Genomic DNA, 14,446 nt, shown 5'->3' on the forward strand with positions numbered 1-14,446 from the left:
ACACGTGCACGCGCATGGCCCCCCCTCGCCCCCAAAAAAACACACAGATAGATATTGTGGGCGGTGACATCACCCATGATGAGGAAATGTGTATACTCAAGAAGGAGCTGCAGGGTTCCATACTGCAGGCAGACTTTAGCCCGACAGCTGATGATGAGTTTTTATGTAAGTGTCTGCCCCCCCCCCCCCCTCCTCTCTCTGCTCTCTCTGCTCTCTCTCTCTCTCTCTCTCTCTCTCTCTCTCTCTCTCTCTCTCTTTCTCTCTCTCTCTCTCTCTCTCTCTCTCTAGCCATCTCCCCCTTTCACTCTCACAACTTGAAAATATCTATAAATTTTTGATACCTATAGACCGTTGTGCTGTTTCAGAAAAATTATGCATGATTTAGACATGCTACAACCACTTCAAGCATCTTGAGCACCATCACCTGCACCTGCACGTAGGCCATTGCAGTTGGCAACACCAGTTTCATCACCCACACCTGCAGCACTACTGGTATCATGACCTGCCCTGGGGGCATCACCGGTGCCCAGACCCTCAGAGGTGACAGCATCATCATCTGCAGTGTCAGTCTATCACCATCACCCATAGACCATCGTGAGCACGAGCACCTGGTCTGTCAGTGACTGGACTGGAACACAGTAGTTTTATTGATGACCATCTATCAGCCAGCAGCAGCCTCTCTTCCATTCTGTTAGTGATGAGGAGGATCAGGTAACCTGCACAGCATCTGAGTGCACTTGAGGATACAATTTCATTTGCCCACATCAATAATAAGGTTGGATATCGTGATCCAAAACTTTTCCCAAATACATGTGCTCCTCTTTTCGAAAGGGAACTTTCCGAGACCATAAATGGTTTACAGTGTCCTGCCACTAAGCGCTGCACTGTGGTATGCAGAAAATCCACTCTTTAGTAGAGACCTGTATTTAGATGCTGACATGTGTGTGTTTGATGCAATGTGTGTGTGTGGGGGGAGGGGTGGGGGGGGGAGAGGGGTCCTCCCATATTGCTCTTCCAGAGGTTGTAACTAGATAACAAGGAATTATTAATGCCCTAAATGAGGACTATTGCTTCGTGTGGCATCTACTGTTTTATGAAAGAAATTATAAGAACTGTGCACAGTATACAAATAACTTCTACATAGGTATAATTAACATCCTGATATTGAATTCCCCATGAGAATCCAAGACATCACCAAATTTGAGGGGCAGAATCCCCATGTATCTATTCATGTATACAGCCTGTACAAACGCAATTAATGTAAGCACAATGATTGTAATGTGCAGAATAACCCGAAGCATAAATTCGTTTGACTCCACTTCTCTCCATTCGCTGGACGGCAGCAGAAACGTGCAGGTTTGTTATTAATCTCCCAGGGTAAGAAACAACAATACTGCTTGATCAAAAACATGTCCTGCCAATTTTTTTCCAGTCATCAAAACAAACATAAATGTGCATACCATACTTGCCCTAGGTGCCTGAACCTGTTTTCTATCAGTGAGCGATTAACAGAGCATCTGGTGAATTGTTCTACATAGGACCCAGTATGTTTAGTGGTGGCTACTTAGGGAAATAATTTCTTAAAGTTTAAGAATCTTTTTCCAGGAGGAGCTTGTACCCTTTATTCTACGTGGCAACTTTGGGTGCCTACTAGCTCCTTTGGCACACTGTGACGGTGGCCCCACTGCCTCACATACTACTCTCACAGAACTACATTTACCATTTGCAGAAGTGCATCAAGTTATAGACCTGTATGTGCATATGATGTGAGTCCTAATTATCTTATATTGTACATCAGGGAAGAACCTGTAAGATGGTTTCTCTCTGAGCTTGAAAAATTTTTGAAGAAAGTTGATGTGATTTATCATACCAATATTCCTATGACCAACACACAGGAAGATCAGTCACTGTACAATAATGCAGTTGATTGCTATGTCTGTGAACAACCATTAACTAATGAAGCTGAAATCCCATGTAAGAATAATCGCTGTCTAATCAGCAAATTCTACAGCACTGTGCATAATTTTTCATGCAACTTGAATTGAAAACTATCACTAAACATACCTATTTTCCTTCATGGTCTAAGTGGGCATAACGCTCATTTCCCTGTTGAGCAGTTGGCCTATTTTGGTCTATTCAATGATCAGCTAAGAAAAATATGTTGTTTTCATAGAGAATCAGCAACAATATTACACTACAGTGCCTGGACTCATTAGTATTCACGCAGGCACCACTTCAGAAATTTATCGAAGCTACACCACAGGAGGATATGCACCTCAATCGAGATGTACATCCCAATGATTCTAAGTTTCACCTCATAACAAGGAAAGGGGTATTCCCATATGAATATCTGGATTAACTGGAGAAACTTAATGAAGCCACATTGCCTGACATAATCCCATTCTCCAGTAAACTTACAGGAGCTGGCATAACAAGTGCAGAATAAGGGTTCACAATGAGTATTTGGAAGGAGCTTAACAGCTCTAATTTAGGAAGTATTCAAGTCTTTATATGGACACAGATGTATGCTTACTTGTAGACGTTTTCAAACAATTCCAGAGTGTATACATGGAAACATACTTGCTTGATCCAGCACTCTACAACACCGTGCCATGAATTTCATGGGACACCGTGCTCAAACTCACATCTGCCACCATAAAACTTTTAACTGATGCAGACATGCTGCACAGTACTTTGGAGGATTTTGCCAAAGTACCCACAGGCACAACAAGCCGAATAATCTGCAAAAGGACGAAAAATTCAGTAAAACATCCAGCAATTTAAGTTACATCATGTACCTGGAAGTAAATAACTTATATGGGCATGACATGCAACAATCTCTACCTACTGGATGGTTCTGATGTCTGTCTAGTGAATAAATCATCAGGCAGGGGAAGTTTCATCTGTGGCAACAGACTCTGAAACAGGGCATGTTTTGGAGGTTGACTTAACGTATCATAATGGTTTGCATGATGCATACAGCAACTTACTAATACGTTCAGAGCCCCAAGTTCTGTGAAATGATTCCCATCTTAAGCTGTTGACAATGCTGGAGGGAAATACAAGGTACATAATACATTATTGAAATCTCCAGCAATGTCTCAATTTGGGACTGCAACTGGATAGAGTCATCTGTGCTGTTTCCTTCAGGCAGTACCTCTGATCGAAGGAATACATTCATGTAAATACTGATAAGACAGATTCTGCAATTTGTTATGTTTAGAAAGATTTTTATAAATTAACAAAGAATTTGATTTTGGCAAAACTGTGGAAATTGTTAGAGACCACTGCAATATTCATTTAGTCACCCACTGGAATGGGTATTATGTTGTGAGAGAATGTATTGCCAGGTCAAATTTTAAATGGGCCACAATCTACAAGAAAGAAGTTGTGGCTCTGGAGATGCTGAAGGTTTTGATAGATTAACAAAATCTGTTTATGTGTATGTGTATATCAGACCTGTCTAAACTCCACATGTACTATTTTCATTATGAGTTTGCAAGAAATTATTTTGCTGACCCAAATTTATTTTATATGGACACAGACACCTTTATTCATAGGGTGAAGGGGCTCAATCCATATAGCATAATAAGGTGCCACCCTGATGCATTCTATACCTCTTAGATATGCAGCTGATAACTCTATGGCACAAAGCTGACTAACACTAAGATTATCAGCTTGATGAAAGGTGAGGCAAAATTCTCAAAGATTGTGGAGTTAGTAAGTCTCCACTCGCAAATGTACCCGTGCTGTACCGAGACAGATTCTACCCAGAGACAGGCTAAGGATGCACGGCATTTGGCCTCAATGGCCTTCGAGGTTGACGATTACTTGTAGTACCTGTGTGGTGGTGTTGGCATTTCTCCTCCTCCTCTTCCTCCTCCTCTCTCCTCTATATATGGTGTGTTAAGTCAATATTCAGTTGTGAAGATCGAGACACGTAGCGTGTCGCAGGTGAAAATCAACCTGCTATCTCGTGATGATAAGCAAGTCATTTGTGACAACAGGATCAGAACCCTACCTGTACACACATTATTCATTTGAGTGACAGTGTGTGTTGTGTTGTACACAGTTTGTGTGTGTGCCTGGAATATTATGACCTGCTTATCATAGTCTGTATATAGGTGTAGATATGTATCTGTGTATGTGCATACATACGTGTGGGCGAGATTCCACGCTGTCAGTGGAAATGGAGACTGTTCACACCATGTGTGCAAGTTATGTTGTTTGCATACTATGTATGAAAGTTAGCATACTTCCTTTTCTACTGCTGGCTATAGAAATCAGTATTGTATTTATTTTTTCAAGTTTTGTCTCCTACGCTGTGTAAATATTCCACGCTGTGTGTCATATCAACTATTTGATGCTGTAAACTGTTAATAAAGTGTATTCCAAGCTGCTGAAAACATATAAGTGTGTCACCATCAACTGTTTGCCTCTGTAAACTGTCATTGAAGTGTATTGGAAGCTGTTGAAAACATAAATGCACCTATCTGTGAAAAACATATGAAACTGTTACAGCTTGTGAGACTTATTTTCTGTGTATTTTTTGTACATTGTTAAATAGTTTCGAAAATATTGTACACAGGTTTGTGCCTTATTATCTGAAATGTAAAGAGTATGAACTGGTCCAACTTGTGGGATATATATGTACGGTATATATCAAATTGATATGTGAACTAATTAAATTTATCAATTAATTACTCCCCAATCACACCCACCCCACCCCCAGAGGACGTCACGTGTTTTTGTTAGGCTGCAAGTGGGTCCCCACGCCCTCCCCCCACCCCCTTCTCCCCCATCCACTCCTCCTTCCCTCTACCACACCCCCTACCCTATTCACGAGAATTTCGCATTTTGGCGGAAATTTCGGATTTTGGTGAGAAATTCTTTGCCTCAGTGCTGTGCTGATGTCCCACCCCCTACCCTTTCCCACAGAAATTGGCAGGAAATTCAAATTTGGCTCATAATTTTTTCTCTCCACTCACATGACGGGAACTGGTGAAGTAGATTAAGTCTACACTCAGCTGTCGTTGTGGAAGCATCGTGATGTGTTTAGTCAATGAGATGAATGTGAAGTGTAGAGCAGCTTTCAATAGCTGTAAGCCACGTACGCATTCGAAGGAGGACTGTAGCCACAGTTCACTACGTGGATAATGGAAGACTATGATAATAGAAGAGTGTAGGAGAAAGAAGCAGAAGAATTCAATTCAGCAGATTGCAACTATGCAGTGGGACGGAGTAAGATGCGCGTCGCAACCGAAACGTGTTCGTGTGCAAACTGCCGAAATATTCCACATGAAGCATTCACTCTTCCAAAATGGAAGAGGCGGCCAGTTGATGCTACTTTGCTTCAGTGGAAGCATATTCATTTATATGTGATATATAGCATATTCATTTATATGTGATATATACCACTGAAGAGCTTCAACTGCTCATCCCGGTTCCCTTTCCACCAACCCATCCTCGTGGCTGTGCAGAATGTGTTCTATCGGAGAGCTGTTGGTGTCTGACTGAGAGGAGTTCAAAAGCCATGTTGCCTGTAAGCATACAGCCGAGGGCTGCACCTGTAACGTCCTACACACAGAATGGAGAGGAATTATATTGGATGAGTACCTGAAGAAGAAGAAAATACTGTCCAGCAGATAATGGCTATGCAGCAGAATGGTATCAAGATGCATTTTGCAAGTCAGGCAGAGCAACGCTGTTGTTATAACTGACAGCTATTATTTAAATTCACAGTCAGTTTTCCACCTCACAAGAGATGTCTGCCTCTGATCCAGAGGACCAAGCAAGTGGTCTAGTTCACAATTAGACCACCAGAGGCACCTTAAATTGGCAGTAGCCAATAGGAACACAGCATCCGATCACAAAGGGACTGTAAGGCGGGCCGAGCAGCTCAGAAGCCTCAATAGTAGTCAGAATGAAGCGCCAGTCGAAATCGTTCAGCACCGCTCAGCCACAGCACCAGCAGAATAGAAAGAGGCTGCGGAAGAGTAAGTATGCCTCACTTAATGTCTGTTATATGAGGAAGGTGAAGTCTTTGTGCTTCATCGCTTGCAACGGTTCTGCTTCTTTGTTCACCAGTGGATAGCACGTCCTCCAGCCTTTCGGGGTCTGCACTGGCGGTGTGTCCCAGCCCATTGGAACCGCAGCAGAGGCAGCACCCTGGGACCCTGTAGCACAACTGGTCAGCTTGATGGAGCAGGGCAATCAGCTGTTATTGCCCGTTGAAGAGACCCAGCCAGCCTCTGAACCGCTGAAGTGCACTGGGGGTTCTAGTCAGCATGGCACAGGTCGGTACTGGACCCCTTCATACGCGCCATCACAGAATTTTCCAGTGGTACTGCACGGAAAAAGTCAGGATGTAGTGAATGAGAAGATACCAATTAAGCCCTGTGTATCACTACTCTTCACTTTAGTGTATAATTTAACCGCTAGTGGTTCGAAACATTTACATATTGGTACAGAGGCAACTACAGATAGAGATTGGTGTTTTGTGATAGAGATCGAGAATGCAGCTAAAAGTATTTAAGTGTGGTTTACAGAGACGGAATGGGATGAACTGTGTCATGCGAAATCCTACATCAAGCAGCAGTTGACCTCCGAGTATCATCCTAGCCATACGCCCCCAGACATTTACTGTGCTGCTCTAACTCTATCCATTAAACAGTGTACAATGACTCTGCACTTCATGTGAAATCGGGTGAAACATTCATTTATCTACAGCACTCCACAGTTAAAAACTTGTTCGATCTACAGAGAGTGTTATCTGTTGCGTTGGAAAGACTGAATAGATGGCTGTCTTTTGTTAAAGTTATGTATAGGGACATGGCAGAGTATCTAAGTATGAACAGTGTTTATGTAGATGGCTTCGAACGGTGGATCAATATGGTACCAACGAAAACTAATGCACTGCCAATATGTTTGAGAGAAATACATGCTGAATACGGTGCTTACACGAGCGCTTTATTTTCTATATTCTGTACTGGCGTTAAGACAAAGAAAGAACCTGTTGATGTAATGCATCCTGTCTATGATTACTGAATAAAAAATTATATAACTATGTATGTGCTTTTTTTAATTTCTTACCTCTCATTTCATTGCAAGTACTAAAGCCATTGCCACCAGTATTTTCACTGCAAACATGCAACAGCAGACAATTATACACACATTAAAAAATGTATTGCAGAACTCCTGAAGATAGACTTTGACTGTAGATATTGTATCACAGACACAGTCCCTTTGACTGTTCAGAGATGTCACTAAGCCCGCCCAAAGATGTAAACAACCGAGCATGAGCAACGCCTATTAGACTGAGGGGGTTCGACACCTGATCAGTTCCAGTCATTCCACCAGGTAGGAGGTACACAGCTCGTGTTGTCTGTAGTTCAACCATGCCTAGATGGACAATACCGCGGTTCGATCGCGTCCGCATTGTTACTTTGTGCTAGGAAGGGCTCTCAACAAGGAAAGCGTCCAGGTGTCTCGGAGTGAACCAAAGCGACGTTTTTCGGACGTGGAGGAGATACAGAGAGACAGGAACTGTCGATGACATAGCTCGATGAGGCCGCCCAAGGGTTACTACTGCAGTGGATGACCGCTACCTACGGATTATGGCTCGGAGAAACCCTGGCAGCAACGCCACCATGTTGAAGAATGCTTTTCGTGCAGCGACAGGACGTCGTGTTACGACTCAAACTGTGCGCAGTAGGCTGCATGATGCGCAACTTCACTCCCGACGTCCATGGCGAGGTCCATCTTTGCAAACACGACACCATACAGCGCGATAAAGATGTGCCCAACAACATGCTGAATGGACCACTCAGGATTGGCATCACGTTCTCTCCACTGATGACTGTCGCATGTACCTTCAACCAGACAATCGTCGGAGACGTGTTTGGAGGCAACCCGGTCAGGCTGAACGCCTTAGACACACTGTCCAGCGAGTTGGCTGTTTCAAATGGCTCTGAGCACTATGGGACTTCTGAGGTCATCAGTCCCCTAGAACTTAGAACTACTTAAACCTAACTAACCTAAGGACATCACACACATCCATGCCCGAGGCAGGATTCGGACTTGCGACCGAAGCGGTCGCGCGGCTCCAGACTGTAGCGCCTAGAACCGCTCGGTCACTCCGGCCGGCTGTCCAGCGAGTGCAACAAGGTGGAGGTTCGCTGCTGTTTTGGGGTGGCATCATGTGGGGCCGACGTACGCCACTGGTGGTCTCGGAAGGAGCCGTAACGGCTGTACGATACGTGAATGCCTGAATGCCATCCTCCGACCGATAGTGCAACCATATCGACAGCATATTAGCGAGGCATTCGTCTTCATGGACGAAAATTCGTGCACATTTTGTGAATGACTTCCTTCAGGATAACAACATCGCTAGAGTGACCAGCATGTTCTCCAGACATTAACCATATCGAAGATGCCTGGAATAGATTGAAAAGGGCTGTTTATGGACGGCGTGACCCATCAACCACTCTGAGGGAGCTACGTCGAATCGCCATTGAGGAGTGGGGCAATCTAGACCAACACTGCCTTGATGAACTTGTGGATAGTATGCCACGACGAATACAGGCATACATTAATTCAGGAGGATGTGCTACTAGGTATTAGAGGTACTGATGTGTACCAGTGGCTTAGAATAGTTGTAAAGGTTGGGGAGACTCTGCAGTTATTATAGAGAGACAAAATAGTACAATAAACAATAATTTAAACAAATGAAACAAAATGCATAAAATAAAACAACAACAACAACTACTACTACTACTACTACTACTACTACTGCTACTGCTACTGCTACTACTACCACTACCACCGCCACTAATAATAATAATAACCGACTTGTTCAAGAAACGATGACAAATTTGTAGAACTCCAGCAGCAAGAGAAGAAGCACTTATGTATTTTCTTTTAGACAAGTGCAATGTACCTGTCTTTTATTTCCACGAAAAAGGCTATAACTCGGTCTACAAAGTTCTGATCACTGGATACGTCTCCAAGTAGTGGCTTTTCTATTGCTAACGTGCTCAAACACGACAGCCGGATGTTGGACATTGAATTCCTTAAATAATTCTTCACTCGTTTAAGAGTACTCATGGTTCGTTCACTGCTCGCTGTAGTTGCGGGTAGGTGTAGGGTCGAGACCAAACGCAGGAACATCGTTGTTTCTTCATGAACGGAGTCTAAATCAGTGTTGACAATGTACTTTAAGAGGATTCTTGGAGATAAGTGTTTTTTCACATCAGACTATGTGTCATTCGGATCTCCGGGCGGGGACTACTCAAGAGGACGTCGTTATCAGGAGAAAGAAAACTGGCATTCTACGGATCGGAGCGTGGAATGTCAGATCCCTTAATCGGGCAGGTAGGTTAAAAAATTTAAAAAGGGAAATGGAAAGGTTAAAGTTAGATATAGTGGGAATTAGTGAAGTTCGGTGGCAGGAGGAACAAGACTTTTGGTCAGGTGATTACAGGGTTATAAATACAAAATCAAATAGGGGTAATGCAGGAGTAGGTTTAATAATGAATAAAAAAATGGGAGTGCGGGTTAGCTACTACAAACAGCATAGTGAACGCATTATTGTGGCCAAGATAGACACAAAGCCCATGCCTACTACAGTAGTACAAGTTTATATGCCAACTAGCTCTGCAGATGATGAAGAAATTGACGAAATGTATGACGAGATAAAAGAAATTATTCAGGTAGTGAAGGGAGACGAAAATTTAATAGTCATGGGTGACTGGAATTCGTCAGTAGGAAAAGGGAGAGAAGGAAACATAGTAGGTGAATATGGATTGGGGGGAAGAAATGAAAGAGGAAGCCGCCTTGTAGAATTTTGCACAGAGCATAACTTAATCATAGCTAACACTTGGTTCAAGAATCATGAAAGAAGGTTGTATACCTGGAAGAATCCTGGAGATACTAAAAGGTATCAGATAGATTACATAATGGTAAGACAGAGATTTGGGAACCAGGTTTTAAATTGTAAGACATTTCCAGGGGCAGATGTGGATTCTGACCACAATCTATTGGTTATGAACTGCAGATTGAAACTGAAGAAACTATAAAAAGGCGGGAATTTAAGGAGATGGGACCTGGATAAACTGAAAGAACCAGAGGTTGTACAGAGTTTCAGGGAGAGCATAAGGGAACAATTGACAGGAATGGGGGAAAGAAATACAGTAGAAGAAGAATGGGTAGCTCTGAGGGATGAAGTAGTGAAGGCAGCAGAGGATCAAGTAGGTAAAAAGACGAGGGCTAATAGAAATCCTTGGGTAACAGAAGAAATATTGAATTTAATTGATGAAAGGAGAAAATATAAAAATGCAGTAAATGAAGCAGGCAAAAAGGAATACAAACGTCTCAAAAATGAGATCGACAGGAAGTGCAAAATGGCTAAGCAGGGATGGCTAGAGGACAAATGTAAGGATGTAGAGGCTTGTCTCACTAGGGGTAAGATAGATACTGCCTACAGGAAAATTAAAGAGACCTTTGGAGAGAAGAGAACCACTTGTATGAATATCAAGAGCTCAGATGGCAATCCAGTTCTAAGCAAAGAAGGGAAGGCAGAAAGGTGGAAGGAGTATATAGAGGGTTTATACAAGGGCGATGTATTTGAGGACAATATTATGGAAATGGAAGAGGATGTAGATGAAGATGAAATGGGAGATAAGATACTGCGTGAAGAGTTTGACAGAGCACTGAAAGACCTAAGTCGAAACAAGGCCCCGGGAGTAGACAACATTCCATTAGAACTACTGATGGCCTTGGGAGAGCCAGTCATGACAAAACTCTACCATCTTGTGAGCAAGATGTATGAGACAGGCGAAACACCCTCTGACTTCAAGAAGAATATAATAATTCCAATCCCAAAGAAAGCAGGTGTTGACAGATGTGAAAATTACCGAACTATCAGTTTAATAAGTCACAGCTGCAAAATACTAACGCGAATTCTTTACAGACGAATGGAAAAACTGGTAGAAGCAGACCTCGGGGAAGATCAGTTTGGATTCCGTAGAAATGTTGGAACACGTGAGGCAATACTAACCTTACGACTTATCTTAGAAGAAAGATTAAGAAAAGGCAAACCTATGTTTCTAGCATTTGTAGACTTAGAGAAAGCTTTTGACAACGTTAACTGGAATACTCTCTTTCAAATTCTGAAGGTGGCAGGGGTAAAATACAGGGAGCGAAAGGCTATTTACAATTTGTACAAAAACCAGATGGCAGTTATAAGAGTCGAGGGGCATGAAAGGGAAGCAGTGGTTGGGAAAGGAGTGAGACAGGGTTGTAGCCTCTCACCGATGTTATTCAATCTGTATATTGAGCAAGCAGTAAAGGAAACAAAAGAAAAATTCGGAGTAGGTATTAAAATTCATGGAGAAGAAGTAAAAACTTTGACGTTCGCCGATGACATTGTAATTCTGTCAGAGACAGGAAAGGACTTGGAAGAGCAGTTGAACGGAATGGACAGTGTCTTGAAAGGAAGATATAAGATGAACATCAACAAAAGCAAAACGAGGATAATGGAATGTAGTCAAATTAAATCGGGTGATGCTGAGGGGATTAGATTAGGAAATGAGACACTTAAAGTAGTAAAGGAGTTTTGCTATTTAGGGAGTAAAATAACTGATGATTGTCGAAGTAGAGAGGATATAAAATGTAGACTGGCAATGGCAAGGAAAGCGTTTCTGAAGAAGAGAAATTTGTTAACATCGAGTATAGATTTAAGTGTCAGGAAGTCATTTCTGAAAGTATTTGTATGGAGTGTAGCCATGTATGGAAGTGAAACATGGACGATAACCAGTTTGGACAAGAAGAGAATAGAAGCTTTTGAAATGTGGTGCTACAGAAGAATGCTGAAGATAAGGTGGGTAGATCACGTAACTAATAAGGAGGTATTGAATAGGATTGGGGAGAAGAGAAGTTTGTGGCACAACTTGACTAGAAGAAGGGATCGGTTGGTAGGACATGTTTTGAGGCATCAAGGGATCACAAATTTAGCATTGGAGGGCAGCGTGGAGGGTAAAAATCGTAGATGGAGACCAAGAGAAGAATACACTAAGCAGATTCAGAAGGATGTAGGTTGCAGTAGGTACTGGGAGATGAAGCAGCTTGCACAGGATAGAGTAGCATGGAGAGCTGCATCAAACCAGTCTCAGGACTGAAGACCACAACAACAACAACTATGTGTTACACAGTTCATTTTCAAGTTGTTCTTGTTTGAAAAAAGGTACTGTTCTAATAATTGAAGCAGTTTCAACTTTGGGAATTCTTTTTGATAGTTCGCAAAACAGTTTTCGTTCAATAGTTCAACAAACTGATTTTGGGGAAAGTCTTGAAACCTTCTTCCCATCTGAACAATTTGCAAATCCAGTATCTCGTAAGTTAGTGCCGTGAGAGATGTCTTTTGACTGTCACAGAATGATAAGTTGCCATTCAAACACAAGCTGCATTTAATGCATTCATCAACGAATGTTTCCGTTCTTAATTGTCGTAAGTTTCTCAAAACAGTTCTTCTTTCGTCGTGGCAAGCAGTTATACCGACATATTTTGACTAAAGAACATTAAAGAGATGATGAACATAAACAAAGCACCCTCGGTAGAAGCAAAGCAAGTAGACAAACGTAGGATCATCCATCCGTCGTTTCATTCCCACAGTACAGCTCAAAGATTCTAGGTCCCACTGAGAGCCTGTATCATCCAATATATAATTAAGAACACTACATAGCCCTGAGAAATGACTAGATGTTGTTGAAACTGCCCTGGAACGAAAGTTCCAGCGAGTGTTGCTTGCATGTGGCAGTTTAAATCCTTTATCAGTTAGCAATACAGTTCGTTTTGATGATCTGCTGAAAAACGAATGGAATGCAGTAAGATCACTTACAAACATGCATACTTGTCGTATGATTTTGGAGGCATGTAACAGTACCAAATTCAGTTGGTGTGCGTAGCAATGAATAAACAGCTCATAAGGACAGAACTGCTTCATCAAGTATTGTAGTCCTCTTTCTCTGCACGCCATTACTGAAGCGCAATCATATGTTTGACTAACCACTCTTCCTTCCACATTCCATTCTTTCAATACTGCATGAATAATGTTTGACAAACCTTAAGCAGTTTTATCTCAAGAAACATCGTAAAATCCTACGAATCTTTCCTCAATTTTGTCTGCAACACAGTACCTGAATATTATACTCATTTGACTCTTGCATCACACGTCTAATGTTTCATCAGCCTGAATCGAAATGAAATTTCAGTTCTGAATTTCAGATTTTATTTTCTCATTAACTGCCAGAGTTATCATTTCTATTACATCATTCTGTGTATCTGGAGAAGTTCCTTTAAAGAATGAAGATGATAACAGACGGTCTCGGATTAAAAGCTCTCCTTGAGCTAGTAAATCCAACAATTCCAGATAGTTACCTTTGTTGCTGGAGGATTCGTCTTCTCGATGGCCGCGAAAGGCTGGTTCTTGTTTACAAATAAATACAGTTGCCTGAATAAGACGAGCCAATACTCTCCTGCTGGACGTAACTTGTTCGTTGTATTTTATTTCTGTCAGATGAGCGGCTTCAGAAAGGGCGTGCTCATATCTACTTTTGCTCAACAACTGAAATGATTCTTTGTTCTGCAGTTGACGTTTTGATATCTGATGCTTTTGTGCATTCCTGTCAAAGTTTTTTATTGTACAAATGCCCTCATTGCATCATTCCTTTTCACCAGCAAACAGAAGACATATATAACAATATAATCTGTTATTAACTGCATTCGCAGTCAGCCAATCATACTTTTCGTACCAGGCTGTCTGAACAGTGCGTTTTTGTTTGCCTTCACTTAAAAGTACACCGAGTATAAGAGGTCGTTTGTCCTCCAATTCTAATTTTTTTTCGTACGTTAATGTAGAAAAAGGCGTTTTTAATAAAAATTCTATAAGGTGTTCAGTTGCTGGCTCAATCATGTTGGCGACACAACGAAAATATTCACTAAAATCACACAAGAATGACTATGAACACAAACAGCGCGACTGTTCACTTCCGTGTTAAAAGCCGGCAGAGAAGCGGCGGAGACTAGTCTCGATATCTGCTAGCAAGTGCAGCGCACCGGCCTTCGTGGAAGAGGGGAAGTGGAGGAGAGCCACTAACACAGCCAGGTAAGGGAAGAGACGCAGAGACTGAGAGCAGTCGAGTCTCAAGCAAGCAGATACACCAATACTCAGGGTGCGGCGGCGCGGGCTACAAAACTGATGTCTTCGCACATTTAGTGCTCTTAGTAGAAAGTTGTTTATATTTTTGCTATGAATTACTATTGCATGTTTTTTAAGCACGAACACAGGGGAGACTAAGTCTCAAAGTCTCCCCTCACGGTACGCCAATGGTGTGTACAGCAGTCTGGTCTAATAGCTCAGAAGGTCTCGCTGTGTGGTGGTACAATATGC

This window comes from Schistocerca serialis, chromosome 3, assembly GCF_023864345.2.
Source record: "Schistocerca serialis cubense isolate TAMUIC-IGC-003099 chromosome 3, iqSchSeri2.2, whole genome shotgun sequence".
NCBI classification, from domain to species: Eukaryota; Metazoa; Arthropoda; class Insecta; order Orthoptera; family Acrididae; genus Schistocerca; species Schistocerca serialis.